Source organism: Quercus lobata, chromosome 2, assembly GCF_001633185.2.
Source record: "Quercus lobata isolate SW786 chromosome 2, ValleyOak3.0 Primary Assembly, whole genome shotgun sequence".
Classification (NCBI taxonomy): domain Eukaryota; kingdom Viridiplantae; phylum Streptophyta; class Magnoliopsida; order Fagales; family Fagaceae; genus Quercus; species Quercus lobata.
This window is the reverse complement of record NC_044905.1, coordinates 8246615-8258868: the sequence shown is the minus strand read 5'-3', so window position 1 is coordinate 8258868 and position 12254 is coordinate 8246615. Positions and strand designations below refer to the sequence as shown.

General features: G+C 38.6%; 1 pseudogene; it reads right to left on the bottom strand.

Moving 5' to 3' along the window:
* Window positions 1–12254, bottom strand: part of LOC115958471 — a 51293-nt pseudogene that overhangs the window by 26498 nt on the left and 12541 nt on the right.

Sequence of the window (12254 nt, the reverse complement as noted above, 5' to 3'; positions counted from 1 at the left end):
CCACAAAAAATTGCATTAAGTGCTTTACTGTTAGCATTAGATGCAGCGAGTGCTGCCTTATCCCATTAGGATTTGGCTTCCTCAGGCTTGGTCCAACCTATGTCAACAGCATCCTAAACAGATTCATCAATGGAGCATAGAAATGCTCTCATGTGAACCTTTCAAAAAGCATAATTACTACCATCAAAGTATGAAGGTGCGTTTAGGGATTGAGACTGATCCATCTCAATAGAGAGTCAAGGATCACACTATGGTAATGAAACCACTAAAAGTGTACCCGCTCTGATACCAATTGAAAGTTCAAATAGTATATAAAACACCCTTGAACATTTAGACCCCCAATTACAAAATAACTAATTCAAGCTTTATGACAAACAACTAGTGTGCGGAAAATGAACAAAAGCTATAAACAGAATTTGTAAACAATCTAAGCCAATTAAAATCACAACTCACAGTAGATAATAAAAGGCAAAGATAAAAGGGAAGGAATATGTAAACACAAGGACAACACACGATGTGTTATCGAAGAGGAAACCGAAGCCCTTGGCGTAAAACCTCTCCGCTGCCCTCTAAATGATAAGTAATCCACTAGAAAATATAGTTGGGATACATGAACAGTAATAGACCCTCCAAGCCTAATTTATCCAATGTACCTAAGCCCTCCAAGTTTCTTACTCCAATGAGGTTGCGCCTAATCTATTTCTTTTCTAGCTTCCCGGATTCCGATACTTAACCATAGCATCAACCAATGTAAATTGGTTCCTTCCTAGCTGCTTCCCAAAATACCAAACAGCCCCCTCACAGTAATGGATATGGTGAGAAAAGGTTTTGGTAAAAGTCCTCTCAAGGGTTTAACAATGGAGAGGAAGAGAGTTGAGGAATTTGAAGAGTCTCTTATGTGAAGATTGTGGATGAATCAGTCTTGTATAACACTAGGGTTTCTCTCTCAAAATTCTCTCTGGAAGCTCTCTTTCTTTTGTGGGTATAAAGGATATTTATACTGGGGTGAGAATGGAATATGAAGAGCCAGGTTTTTCAAAATAGGGGTGGCTCGCGGCTTGACTGAGACGCGAGATCCAGCCGCGAGATAACAGAAAGGCCAGTTGTCCTATTTTGTCCTGTAGTTCTCCAGTTAGCATGACGCTTCAACTTCTGGCATACTTGGCACGTGTGCTGCTTCTAGCGGCTTGAAGCCGCGAGTCACCCACGAGATCCAGTCGCGAGTCTCTATTTTCTTGCACACTCTTGAGCATTTCAACACTCTATCTCACTCACTACCCCTACAACAATCCCACCTAAATACAGGGTTACTAAATGCTGAAATACAAGTAAATTTGGCACAGAATAAAACCAACAAGATGGTTGATTAAATTCAACCTTACAATAAGAAAAAAAATAAAAATAAATAGATTGCTTTTTCATAACCTTTAGTTGCTAACCTCAACCTCAAACAACAACAACTATAATCAAAGCCTTAAAGGTCTTACCCAGTGCCAAATCTCCCACTTTTGTTGGGTTTGGAAGAGGCATGGTATGTAGCTTGGAGAGGTTGATTCCTGGACTCATACCCGCAACTTGTCACTTTTGGTGGAAGGCACCATCGCACGAAGGCTCAAACACAACAACAATCTAGTCTTAATCCCAAAATTTTAGGATCAACTATATATCCACAACAGACTAATCAAGGTCACATGTATTTATTTCCACTATTCTATCCAATATTAAGCCATACTCTCAATTACCTCCTTAATTAGCATGTTCCTTTTAATTACTTCTACTAATAATAGTTTCTTATTTTTTACTACCTATACTAATGATACTTTAGGTCTTCCTCTAGGGTTTTTTGTTCCTTCAACTTGAATCAAGTCTTCTTCTATACCAAGGGGATCAAAGGGGAAGAACTCATTTTCTTTTCGTATTGACTCAAAGTCATTTCTCTTGACTTTTGAAGGGGGGTGTATGGATTCATACTCCATTGCTGAAAAACGGGGGAAACATCAAGGTTCACTCCGAGTTGGTAGATTGGGGTTGCATGGGACCATTACCAATTGGGTAGAGTTGTGCCGGTGGGACTTTAGCAAGAAACATTTCTTTAAATGGTTTCACAAGTATCATAAAATTTTGGAGTTTTCTAGTAGATCGAATAAGGGCTGTCTTTTTGTGGAGATATCAGAGTACCATAATGGAGCAAGAAGTGGTTGCTTGCATGTACCAAAAGGGATAAACAGGGGAGGCTGGGCTTTTCTTGAAACAAAGCAATGTATTTTTTTCTTTGGAAAATCAACTTCTAGGCTGGGGAAGGAGGTGGCTGCTGCTGCTGGTGGGCATGAGAAATCCATCGGAAATTCAAGGAACCATGTTGGGAAAAAAATTAATGAGGACATGAAAGTAGGAAGGGAGTTATGTCAGGAGAATCAGTTGCCAAATATTTCTGGGACTATAAATCAGAAGAAGAGATTTTGGGGATTTGACTTTTTTCAAAAATCAAATAATCCAACTCTTCTCAAATGTAGTAGGCCTTTACGTGGCCTTTCTGCTAAATGGACTCAGGCCCATTTCCCTTTCAAAATTATTGTTGCTTTTGATAGGGCTGCTTAACGTAAAATCCAATGAAGTAACTTTGTCCATCCAAAAGCAGCAGCAAAATTGGGCCCAATTTTGTTAGAGCCTGTGGCTTTAAATGACCAAGCAACTCAGGCCAAATCCATTAAAGCCCAAAATGAATTCATTCAAAACTTGGTGAAGTTGACTAAACAAAGCTCATGGGAGGTGGGAGAAGGGTCAGGGTCCCATGGTTTAGCCGAGAAGACTCTGACGATGCCTTTAAGCACCAGCAAGATGGGTGGAGTACTCCCGAGATTCGACGGGTGCATGGATGAGATTGTGAAAGGTGGTGTTTCCTCAGCGAGCCCTCAAACCAATGAAGGGTCAGTTTCCCTTGCTTCACCCATGAAGCCTCTGATGGGAGTTCCAAGCATTGGCGAGATGGGTGTGGACCTTCTAAGGTCCGATGGGTACGTTGAAGTGACGGGGGCTGACGGTGGTCATTTGGTGGGCTCTCAAACTAGTGGGGTTGTGTTTGGTTGTATGGGAAGCGCTACGATTGTTACTGATTGTCCAGCGGTGGATTGTCTATTCTCTAGGGATATTCCAAACCCATATGGGCTTTCCGATGGGCTGTCCAATAGTCAATCTGACTTTACTAAGCCCATTGCTTCACCAAAGATGGTTTCGCAGCCTCTATCGGGTTATAAGTTCTCCGATATGAATCGTAATCACAAGTTGCTGGTTCAAAATCGTTACTCTCCTCTCTATGAGCTGGGTTCTGATTCCAAAGAGGATGACATGTTGATGTTGAATTGGGACAAGTCCACTAGCTCAGGTAAGGATGAGGATGATAGAAATGTTTTGGATATTGTACCTTTGTCTAAGTGGGCTCCTTGTTAGGGTCTCGATTTGGTAACAGAGGAGAGAGCAGTGGATGACTTTCTCGTGGAGGATTTTCTAGAACCATTAGTGTGGGTGAAAAGGATGGTTAAGGGTTTTGGTAAATTTGTAGGCTTTCCTATAGATTCTTGTGAAAGGCAATGCATTGCTTTCTTTCAAAAGCTTGAGGAAGTGTGGGAAAAACAAGCTACTGCTGGTAATCTTCATTACACTGCCTCTTCAACTAAAAAAGGTATGAGAGAGTTCAAGAATTTAGTTTCTGCTGTTAATTATGATGGACAATTTGGTCATCGAACTAGAGAAGATGTGAATTCCATCGGGGTGGGCTCAGATCGTTGTCCATGAATTTGAAAATCCTATCTTGGAATGTGAGAGGATTAAACAATCCTCAAAAGAGGGATACTGTGAAGAATTTACTCAAGGAGTGGAAATGTGATGTTGTGTGTTTTCAAGAAACAAAACTGGACTATGCTAATTCTTTTGTTGTGAAAAGTCTTTAGGGCAGCCCTTTTGTTAATTGGGTAGCTTTGGATGCCATACACACAACAGGGGGAGTTCTTTTGATTTGGGACAAGCGGGTGTATGAAAAAATTGACTATGTGGTTGACTGCTTTTCTGTTTCTATTGTGTTGAAAGGTGTGGTAGATGGGTCTGTTTGGATTTGTACGAGCGTGTATGGTCCAACTGCTGCTGGGCTTAGGGATGCTTTGTGGACTAAACTTGATAGTGTAAAAGTAAGGTGGAGCTCAATTTGGTGTGTCTTTGGTGACTTCAATATCATCATATATCCAGCAAAGCGTCTCAGTTGTACCTTTTTTAGTCCAGCCATGCTCAAATTATTGAACTTTATTGAAAGGAATTTTTTGGTTGATCTACTTCTGATGGGGATGAGTATACAATGTTTCATGACTCCGAGAGCCTTTCTATGTCTAGAATTGATAGAGTTTTGGTGTCCGCTGACTGGGAGGATCACTTCTTGGATGTGACTCAAAGGCCTCTTCCTCGTGTGATTTCGGATCACTGTCCTCTTCTTGTGGAGGCAGGTGGTATGTCGAGGGGGAAGATTTCTTTTAAATTTGAGAATATGTGGCTCAAAGTGGAGGGTTGTGTAGATTGAGTTCGGGAGTGGTGGAACAGATATCATTTTATGGGGCCTCCTAGTTATGTTCTAGCCTGTAAATTCAAGGCTCTTAAGGGAGATTTGAAGCATTGGAATAAACATGTTTTTGGGGATGTGTCTTTTAGGAAGAAATGTTTGTTGTTTGAACTCTTGGATCTTGATTTGAGAGAAGGGGTGCAATCTTTGTCTCTGGCAAATATAACAAGAAGAACTAAAGTCAAGGCTAAAATTGAGTATTTAGCTTCCTTGGAAGAGATTTATTGGAGGCATAAATCGAAAGCTCTGTTTTTAAAAGAAGGGGATAATAATACTAGATTTTTTCATAGGCTTGCCAATTCTCATAGACGAGCTAATACTATGAGGGGTGTGGAGGTTGATGGTATTTTGTATGAGGCGGAGTCAGAGATTCAATATCAAGCGGTGGGTTTTTATGAGTCTTTATATCAAGAGTTGGAATCTTAGAGGCCCACTGTTAATGGCCTAGAGTTTGCAAATCTGGATGAAACTAATCAGCTTTCCCTAGAAAGGGAGTTTAAGAAGGAGATTATTGCGGCTCTTTGGAAAGCTAAGGGTGATAAGGCTCCTGGCCCTGATGGCTTTATCATGGCCTTCTTCCAAAAATGTTGCTGTGTGCTTGAGAGGGTTATTTTGGCTTTCTTTGCAAACTTCCATAAAAAATGTATTTTTGAAAAATCTCTCAATACCACCTTTTTGTGTTTGATACCTAAGAAGACTAATGCGGTTAATATTAGAGACTTTCACCCTATTAGCCATGTGGATAGCTTGTATAAGCTTTTCTCAAAGGTGTTGGCACATAGACTTTGATTGGTATTAGATAAATTGATTTCCAACTCCCAAAACTGCTTTGTTGGGGAAAGATAGATTATTGATTCCGTTCGTATTGCAAACGAATGCCTGGACAGTAGACTAGAGAGTGGAAATCTAGGGTGTAATTGTTAAATTGGATATTGAGAAGGCTTATGATCATGTAAACTAAAGTGGCTTGTTTTATCTTATGGAGAGGATGGGTTTTGGGGAGAAGTGGGGGAGATGGATGAAGGCGTGTATTTCTTTGGTAGTTCACGTGATCTTTGTCAAGGGGATCCCTTATATCCACTCTTGTTCTTGTTGGTGATGGAGGTGTTGAGTAGGTTGTTGAAGAAGACAGAAGATGGAGGCTTTCTTAGTAGTTTCCAAGCAAGCCCCACTGTGGGAGGAGGAGGTTTGCACATTTCTCATCTTTTATTTGCTAATGATACTATTCTTTTTTGTGACACTTCCAGCAAACAATTATTATATATTCGTATGGTTTTGATCTTCTTTGAATCTATCATAGGCTTGAAAGTAGATGTTGGTAAGTGTGAGATTGTGCCAGTTGGTAAGGTTAGGAATTTGGATGCTTTGGCCCGCATTTTATGTTGTAAGGTTGGCCATTTACCCATGACTTACTTGGGTATGCCTTTAGGGGCTCATTATAAGGATTCTTCGATTTGGAAACCTATTATAGAAAGGATGGAGAAAAAGCTTTCAGGTTGGAACCGATTATATCTGTCAAAAAGGGGTAGGCTTACTTTATTGAAGAGTACTTTATCAAGCCTTCCCACTTATTATTTATCTTTGTTTACAATTCCACAACATGTGGTGGATAGATTAGAGAGGATCCAGAGGAATTTCCTATGGGGGAGATCTACTGATGTATTTAAATATTCACTTGTTGCTTGGGAAAAGGTTGTGTGGCTAGTGGAGACGGGTGGTTTGGGGATCCAGAGGATTGGGTTGTTTGACCAAGCTTTACTAGGGAAGTGGCTTTGGTGCTTTGGGAAGGAGGCCACACACTTATGGCGTCAAGTCATAGCCTCCAAATATGGGGAAGGTAGTGGTGGCTGGTGCAATAGAGCTGTTAGAGAAACACATGGCTATGGGATGTGGAAGAACATTAGGAAGGGGGCGGAGAGTTTCTTTGGTCATGTGTTGTATGCGGCTGGAGAGGGTTCTTGTATTCGGTTCTAGCATGATCCTTAGAGTGGTCCTACTTCTTTGAAAGAATTGTATCCGAAATTGTTTGCTTGTGGTGTGGATAAAGAAGCTAGGATTTCTTATATGGTTGACATTGCACTTGATGGGGGTGATAGAAGATGGAACTTACTCTTCCGCCGTGAGTTTCTGGATTGGGAGAAGGCAAGGTTTTATGCTTTCTTCGCACATAACTCATCCAAAATACCTATGGGGGGGGTGATGATACCATGGTTTGGCAATTGAATCATAGTGGTGTCTTTAATGTACAATGTTTTTATAAATCATTATTGAAAGCTCCGTTGGTTTTTTTCCCTTAGCAATGCATTTGGAGTGTTAAGGTTCCTAGAAGGGTGTCTTTTTTCTTATGGACAATTGCTAGGGGTGGGATTCTCACAATAGATAACCTTGTTAAGAAGAACTTGCCTCTTATTAATTGGTGTTGCCTATGTCGATGTGAGGAGGAAACCATGGATCATTTATTACTACATTGCAAGTTTGTCCATGTGGAGTGAAGTCTTCTACTTGTTTAGGGTTCAGTGGGTGATGCCGAATACAGTAGTCTCTCTACTTCCTACATGGTGGAATTGGTTGGGCATTCATTCTTCCAATGTTTGGAATATAGTACCTGCGTGACTTATGTGGTTAACTTGGAAGGAACGTCATGCCCGAACATTTGAGGACACTGAAAGAACTGTGGACCCATTGAAGTCTTTACTAACTAGGACTTTGTTTGAGTGGTCTCGTATTTGGGGTTTTACATGTTGTTCTTCTTTGCCTGATTTCATTAATTCTGTTAGCTTTTCCCTTTGATCTGTTTTTATCTGTTTTTTTGTAATGAGTTTACTATCTCTAACTCATTGTACTTTTCCTATCAATAAAGTATTTATTACCTATCAAAAAAAAAAATTCAACTCACTCTTCTCTTTCTTACTATTGCATTAATCGCCCACTTCTACACATGACCAAACCATCCCCAGCGGCTCTCCCTCATTTTTTATCAATGGGAGTCATTCCTATCTTTAAGCAAATTCCTTTATTTCAAATTCTATCTTTCCTTGATTTCCACTTATCCATCTTATTGTTCTCATGTCAACTACACTCATTTTATGAACGTTCCTTCTTAACAGCCCAACATTCAGTACCATAGAGCATAGCCAGTCTCATAGTTTTAACAAGTATTCTACGATCACATAATACTTCTTGTTAGAAGTATTGGTTAAATGATTAAATTTATCATATCCCAATAGTTTAAACTTTTTGGACATGGATAATTTAACATGGTATGAGAACATGAGATCCTAAGTTCGATCATTATCTCCTCCACTCTACCTCCCATTAAATTCCCACATGTTGGGTCTTACCTATTAAAAGGTAGTTTCGGCCCACACGCGAGAGGAAGTGTTAGAAGTATTGGTTAAATTATTAAATTTACCATATCCTAATAGTTTAAGCTTTTGGGACAGTCGGTAATTTAACCCTTCTAATGTGCTTCTCCATTTTATCCACCCTGCTCTATCCTATGATTCACATCTTCTCCAATCTTTCCATCCATACAAATTATTGATTTAAGTTATTGAAAGCTCTCACTCCTTGGTATCTCTTGACCATTAAGGATCCATTTGGTAGAGCATCTTAAACACATGTTTTTAGTTTTTAAACAATATTATACATATTTTTACACACTTTTTCACCTACAAATATTTAAAAAAAATACAAATAACATTACTCAAATTCTTCTATCAAACAGGCCTAAATCTTCCAACCCCTTCATCTTTATGTTTTCTTTTACTAAATTTACACTCCATTATGTCACCATCAAACCAGAATTCTGAAAGGAAGCCTTCTCAAAAATTTCTCACTTTGACTTTTGCGTACTATCATGCAAAGACAATGCTTTCATGTATGTCCTTCACATAATTGAGCTAGGAGCATTCTGGCATGTCATTAATTTTGATTGAAAAATTTCCTTGCTTAAATGTCAGTATGTAGCCATTCTATTGCAGAAATATCTTTCAATTGTGTGCCCCAAATTAAAAGCAATAAAGGACAGGAAGATTACTAACTGGAAAAAGGCAAGAAAATTCAATCAAGCAAGGTGCACTGGCAGCTGGCAGTTGCAGCAAACACAGTTTGTTCAGTCAAATTCCTTAATGGGGATACAGCAGCACAAAGAGCATCTAAGACCATTTTTATAAGCTCTCTCATAAAAAATATCAATTTGACATCCCTATCATCATCATCGTCAACAACAACAACGGCACAACCACCACTGCCACAACAACAGCCACCAACAACCACTGCCGCATCAACACCGACAGCCACCACCGGCACAAACCCACATCCACCAACACCATCTCAAAAAAAAAAACACACACACACACACACACAACCAGAGAGATCGACACAAACCCACATCCACCAAACCAAACAAACCCACATCCCAAACCCACCATCGGCACAAACCCACATCCACCAAACCAAACAAACCCACATCCCAAACCCACCACCAGCACAAACCCACATCCACCAAATCAAACAAAACCACATCTCAAATCCACCAAATCAATTATAAAATTAATTACAATTTACACTAAAATCATAAATTGAATCGGACATACACTGAGACATTTTGGATGGGTTTAAGCTAGCAATACACCAAGACATTTTTTTTTCTCTCCTCCTTCAGTATTTGTTACCTTTCAAGAGCGACAATCAAATCAGGACAATCACCTCCGTCGCCGTCATTGATGGAAGTTTTCACTTCCAGCCACCGTTTCCTTCACACTGGAGTTCCTTTTCATCACAAAGTGGGTCAGTGATTAGTGGCGAGCCTGGGCGGTCTCTGTCTCTCGACGTATGAGATCATAGATCAGTGAGGAGAAAGCAAAAAAAGGGGGAAAAAAACCGGTGAAGGAGATTTTATAGATCAATGATGGTGGAATTTGTGAGATGGTAGAGAGGAAATCAGTGGTGGCTCATGATTCATGAATGGGAAGAGAATAGAGCAAAAGGGAAGAGGGGAGAAGAAAAGAGTACGGGAGAGTGGAGATGAAGAAGCAGAAAATGAGTGATTGAACGTGAAGATGATGATATATTTTAATTGGGATGAGGGAGAAAAATGAATAAAAATAATAATAAATGCATATTGCATTCTCATCCGTACCATGCCAAAGATAAAAGCGTACTGTAGCATGTCTCAAAATTTTAGCACATTTAGCACACCTCATGATGCACTGTTTTTTGTGTTTGATGTGTCAAATGCCAAATATTTGGCATTTGGCACACCTGATGAGAATGGTCAAAGTCAAGTATATTCAACTTAAGCTTCTTACTGTAGCTAATTTGAGTTTACCTGTGCATAGAGTATTTACTTATTACATACAGCTTATCTCAACTAAGCCTTAATCCTAGCAAAATTGGAGTCGGGTTCATGCTTTAAATCCATGAATTTGATAAAACTTTACCTCTTACACAATTCTTAACTGAGACCTCATGTATTGGACCCTGAAAGGTTGATACAGGCTTTCTTTAAGTTATGAGATTATTTTAGGATTATTACTGCAAATCCACACTGCTAAAAGAGCTTCAATATTTGAAAAGAATATGTCCAGGAGCCATAATGCTTTGGCATGGCATCTACTTCTTTTTTAATTGACAGATGCAGTTTAAGATTCTATGAACACTGGTCATCAATTTAATACACCAAAATAATGAGTAAAGATAGAAGATCTAAGAAACAACATTATATCTTTAAACAATCGGTAATCTCAACCATTAGACACAAAACTATAATGTTAGAATCATAACCTTTTCCAATGCGCTGCATTGTATTTTCATGCACTAATAAAGTAGCATTGGGGTTGCACTTTTGGACAATTGAAAGACCAGAAACAAGCCAAGAAATAGAGAATTACTACCCAGTACAGCATCCGGTTTTTAAAAAAAACACATTAATCAGAATTTTAGAATGCAGATATCCAGCTAAAAGTAATAGTCTGAGAGAGCACCAAGTAAGTTTTATAGAGTGGAGAAGTTTTATTAGAGTAGAACTTACACTAAGAGATTAAGGGGAGGCCATTTTCTTTAGTTGCTTTCCCCCTTTTTCTCTTTTTGTTTGCTTTGATAGGTAAACACAACTTTAACTCACTGTCTTCGTTTTCTACTTTTTCTTTTTAGAAGAAAAGCTAAGATTTCTTGTTCACTGGCCATCAATGGTCCATCCTCCCCAAAACAAAATAAGTATGATTATAATGGCCCTATTTGGTTCTTGTTGGGCTTGTTTTCATATCTATTCTCAAATCCTGTACACATTTTCAGTTTGGCACCAATTTTTGGGTCTTTTTTTTTTTTTTTCCTCCTTATATCTTTTCAATTAAAAATTCACCACCACACCTACACCAATGGTAAAACCAAAACAAAAACCAAATCCATCAGCAGCCACCTCCATCACCATTACATCCCCCACCACAACTAAACCGCAATAATTTCTCGGTAAAATTTGCCAAAAGGGTGTGGCTTCCCACTAGCACCATCCTTTCAATTTCATCTTCCTTAGTTAACAGTCAGTGAAAAGGCAACGCTAGGATTACAAACAATTCCCAATGACCCAATTCATCAATTAAAACAATTTACTCAAAAACATCAACCAAAACAAAAGTTCCACCCATTGATCATCACAAATCAGAATAAAACCAAAATTTCTAAGTCAAAAAGAAAACATTCCCAATTTGTATATCCCCATAATTCAGATAAAAAAATATGAATTAGCAATCGAGAGAGAGAGAGAGAGAGAGAGCTGAGAGACAGGGTGTCGGAGAGGAGAGAGAGAGAGAAAGAGAGAGAGAGAGTGAAGGAAAATGAGAGAGCACCGTTGGGTGTGATTTTAGTATTTTACACGGGTCTTGATAGTGACAGATGGGTCCCACTCTTATCCATTTTATTATGAGAATGCCACTGACTTCATATTTGCTGACAATGAAAATACCAAAAAGTTTTTTTCATTTTCTGTAATCATACCCACATTTTTGGATCTTAAAAATGAAAACTAAGAACAAAAGGCAAACCCAAACAAGTTTTTCACTGGTGAGTCCCACAGAAAACAGGAAATAAAAACAAAATACACCTTGTCTTCAAAGGAACAAAACATGGCCTGTACATCCTCCACAGAATCGCAAGAATCATTTTATTCTTTATCGGATTCATAGCATTTTATACATAAACTATTTTTTAGTAAACCATTTGGAACTAAATTTTGTAGTCATCACCCAATTTTCACGGTTAATACATGCAAAAATAATCAAGTGTTTAACATGTGTGTGATATATCATATATCTCCTTTTTTTTTTTTTTTGAGAAGAATATATCTCCTTACTTATGTGTAATCTACTGTTGTGATTGGCATTTAAAAACACAGCATTAAACAAAAAATAAACCTTTCCTCTCAGTTATGTTACTTAATACTATAAAAACTTACCATCCACATGACCCCCGATGATGATGGGTAACAAAGACAACTAACTTCCGTGGCAAAGCAGCAACTATTTTTTGGAGCTGATCATGTAAACAACAATTTTATCAGTTACTAAGAAAAAAATATTTTAAAAAAATTAGAAAGTAAGCATCATTTGCTGTAAGGGTGACTGCATATCATTTTATAGGCATGTACAAAGGC